The 4,119-nt window shown below is 45.7% G+C and overlaps 1 protein-coding gene and 1 pseudogene across 2 annotated transcripts in view; one reads left to right on the forward strand and one right to left on the reverse strand.

Annotated features, from left to right (window-relative positions):
- Positions 1-4,119, reverse strand: part of MYO5A (myosin VA) — a 228,597-nt gene that overhangs the window by 93,459 nt on the left and 131,019 nt on the right.
- On the forward strand, positions 2,949-4,113 carry LOC108538180 (interferon regulatory factor 3 pseudogene; annotated as a pseudogene). Its single transcript, XR_001888012.1, has one exon. The product of XR_001888012.1 is annotated as an interferon regulatory factor 3 pseudogene (transcript).

Below are 4,119 nucleotides of genomic sequence, written 5' to 3' on the forward strand. Positions count from 1 at the left end.
GGGGTGGTATTGTGGTGGACCTTTACTGGGCACTCTGCCAAATAACTAGAGTGGCACTTGTGCTTTAGTCCATTTGGCTATCCCTTTCACCCCCGCATTTCATCAACCAGAGGAAGAAAAAATAATAATTAGACATCATAAAGCGAGAGAAGCCCCTTATAGGTCTTTCAACTCTCACATCTATTTAGATGCAATTAGAGCCCCGCAAGGAATACCAAATAAATTTAAAGCTTGAAATCAAACAATTACAGGATTTAAGTCAATATTTTGGTAAATGACAGTCAATAAAAATGTAGATTAGATAAACTACATCTGTTAGGACCAACAACGAGCTTTTCATGAGTTAAAAAGAAACTCATGTCAGCCCCAGCCCTGAGGCTACCTGACCTGAGAAAACTCTTACACTCTATATGTCAAAAAAAAAAAAAAATGGCAGTTGGAGTTTTAACCCAGACTGTAGGGCCCTGGCCAAGGCCAGTGGCCCATCTCTCAAAACAACTAAACAGGGTTTCCAAAGGCTGGCCCCCATGTCCAAGGGCCCTGGCAGCAACAGCCCTGTTAGCACAAGAAGCAGATAAGCTAACTCTTAAGCAAAACCTAAACATAAAGTCCCCCCATGCTGTGGTAATTTTAATAAATACCAAAGGACACCATTAGCTAATAAATGTTAGACTAACTAGATACCAAAGCTTGCTCTGTAAAAATCCCCACATAACCACTGAAGTTTACAACATCCTAAACCCCGCCACCTTGCTCCCGGTATCAAAGAGCCCAGTTGAATGTAACTGTGTAGAAGTATTGGACTCAGTTTATTCTAGTGGGCCCAACCTCCGAGACCACCCTTAAACATCAGCAGACTGGGAGCTGTACGTGGATGGGAGCAGCTTCGCCAACCCCTGCAAAGTGACTCTGAAAAAGACAACAAGCCCTGCTCCAGTCACACCCGGAAGCTGACTGGTCCATGCACGGCTGAACCATGAGGAAGCTCATCGCAGGACTCATTTTCCTTAAATTTTATACTTGTACAGTAAGGACTTCAACTAACCTTCCTCAGACTGAGGGCTGTTCCCAGTATATATATATATCAAGTCACTGAGGTAGGACAAAAGATTGCTACAGTCCTATTATTTTATGGTTATTATAAGTGTACCAGGACTCTAAAATAAACTTGTTTATATAATGCTATTTTATCCAAGGTATGTAGCCCAGAAAATAACCAACCTGATGTGTGTTATGACTCATTTTAAGCCTCCCATGATCACAATTTTTAAAATAAGACTAAGGACTGATCCTTTTCTAAGTGACACAAGTAAAATAATAGCTAAGACAGAAGAAAGAGGGGTCCCCAAAAATGTAACCTTAAAATTTGATGCCTGTGTCACTATTAACAGTAAGCAGCATAGATTGGGATACGGTTCTTAGATTGAGAAAAAAGTTACACAACAGAAAATAAGTATATCTGTCAAGAATCATATTTATGTGAAATGTGTCAATACTGGTCTTGTGTCATTTAGGCTACTTAAAATAAAATAAAAAAGATCCTGTTTGGCTCCAAAAAGAAAAAGTCAGCCCCTCCTGCACGAGTTGGAGCTGCAACCCTTTAGAATTGGTAATTACAAACCCCTCAGACCCAAAATGAAATTAAAAAAATACATAACGTTAGGCATTGATGAAAAAGAACTAGATCCTAGCGTAAGCATCCTAATAAAAGGCGAAGTTCAAAGACACTCTCCAGAACCAGTATTTCAGACTTTCTATGATGAACTAAATGTGCCAGCACCTGAGATTCCAGGAAAAAACTAAAACTTTGTTTTTGCAATTAGCCAAATATGTAGCCCAGTCTCTAAAAGTCACTTCATGTTATGTTTGCGGAGGAACCGTAACAGATCAATGGCCATAGGAAGCCCAAGAATTAGTTCCTACAGACCCAGTTCCTGATGAATTCCCGGCCCAAAAGAACCACCCTGACAATTTTTAGGTTCTAAAAGTCTCAATTATTAGACAGTACTGCATAGCTAGAAAAGGAAAAAGATTCACTCATTCTGTAAGGCAGCTTAGTTGTCTTAGGCAAAAGTTGTATAATAGTACTGCAAAAACAGTACCACCCAGAATTCCACCAGGACTAGACTGCCCCCACCGGGTTATACTGGATATGTAGACATAGAGCCTACGCTAAGCTGTCTGACCAGTAGACAGGTACTTGTGTTATTGGCACTATTAAACCATCTTCCTTCTTACTGCCCATAAAAACAGGTGAACTTCTGGGCTTCCCTGTTTATGCTTCCCGTGGAAAACGAAGCATAGCCATAGGTAATTAAAAAGATGATAAATGACCTCCTAAAAAATTATACAATACTATAGGCCTGCTACTTAGACACAAGACGGCTCATGGGAACACTGGACCCCCATTTACATGCTCAACCGAATCATACGGTTGCAAGCTGTTTTAAAAATCATCACTAATAAAACCAGTCAAGCCTTGACTATTCTGGTCTGGCAAAAAAACAAAAAACAAAAAACTCAGATAAAAAAATGCTATCTATCAAAATAGACTGGCTCTCGACTACTTGCTAGCAACTAAAAAAGGGTCTATGAGAAATTTAACCTTACTAATTACTGTCTACACATAGATAACCAAAGGCAAGTAGTTAAAGACATAGTCTAAAATATGACAAAAGCGGCACACGTACCTGTGCAAGTGTGGCATGGACTTAATCCGAGAACCATGCTTAAAAATTAGTTCCCAGCACTAAGAGAATTTAAAACTCTTATAATAAAAGTTACAATAGTAATAAAAACCTGCTTACTGCTCCCTTGTTTGATATCTGTAGTTCTTCAAATGATTAAAAAAGCTTCATTACGATAGGGGTGGGGACAGCCCCGGGCCCAGCGGGCCGTCTGTTCGGCTCCAGGGTATGTTACCCAAAGAATGATAAAGTTGGTTTTATTTCAAGAAGTCGATCGAAAAGAAAGCCTCAGCGCTCTAGAGTTCAGCTGACGGGAAAGGGGGTGCGCAGCCTCGAGTTTGAGAGCTATCTGGAGCCCCAAAACAGGGGTGGGCTCTAGCTCCCCGCACGCCCCGACCTTCCATCGTAGGAGTTGGGGACTTTTCCCAGCCAGACACTTCTCTGGACACCAATGGCGGAGGCAGTACTTCTGATACCCAGGAAAACATTCTGGATGAGTTACTGGGTAACATGGTGATGGCCCCACTGCCAGATCAGGACCCCCAAGCCTGGCTGTAGCCCCTGAGCCCTGCCCTCAGCCCCTGCAGAGCCCCAGACTGGACAATCCCACTCCCTTCCCAAACCTGGAGCCCTCTGAGAACCCACTGAAGCGGCTACTGGTGCTGGGGGAAGAGTGGGAGTTCGAGGTGACAGCCTTCTAATGGGGCCGCCAAGTCTTCCAGCAGACCATCTCCTGCCCGGAGGGCCTGCGGCTGGTGGGGTCCGAAGTGGGAGACAGGACGCTGCCTGGACGGCCAATCACACTGCCAGACCCTGGCATATCCCTGACAGACAGGGGAGTGATGAGCTACGTGAGGAACGTGCTGAGCTCCCTGGGTGGGGGACTGCCTCTGCAGCGGGCTGGGCAGTGGCTCTGGGCCCAGCGGCCGGGGCACTGCCACACATACTGGGCAGTGAGCAAGAAGCTGCTCAACAGCGGGCATGGGCCTGACAGTGAGGTCCCCAAGGACAAGGAAGGAGGCGTGTTCGACCCGGGGCCCTTCATTGTAGATCTGATCACCGACACGGAAGGAAGCGGACGCTCACCACGCTATGCACTCTGGTTCTGTGTGGGGGAGTCATGGCCCCAGGACCAGCCGTGGACCAAGAGGCTCATGATGGTCAAGGTTGTGCCCACGTGCCTCAGGGCCTTGGCAGAAATCGCCCAGGTAGGGGGTGCCTCCTCCCTGGAGAACACTGTGGACCTGCACATTTCCAACAGCCACCCACTCTCCCTCACCTCTGACCAGTACAAGGCCTACCTGCAGGACCTGGTGGAGGATATGGATTTCCAGGGCCCTGGGGAGACCTGAGCCCTCGCTCCTCATGGTGTGGCCTCTAACCTCCCCACCCCCCACCACCTCAACCAATAAACTGGTTCCTGCTATGATCA

This window comes from Rhinopithecus bieti, unplaced genomic scaffold (genome assembly GCF_001698545.2).
Source record: "Rhinopithecus bieti isolate Rb0 unplaced genomic scaffold, ASM169854v2 scaffold_14454, whole genome shotgun sequence".
NCBI classification, from domain to species: domain Eukaryota; kingdom Metazoa; phylum Chordata; class Mammalia; order Primates; family Cercopithecidae; genus Rhinopithecus; species Rhinopithecus bieti.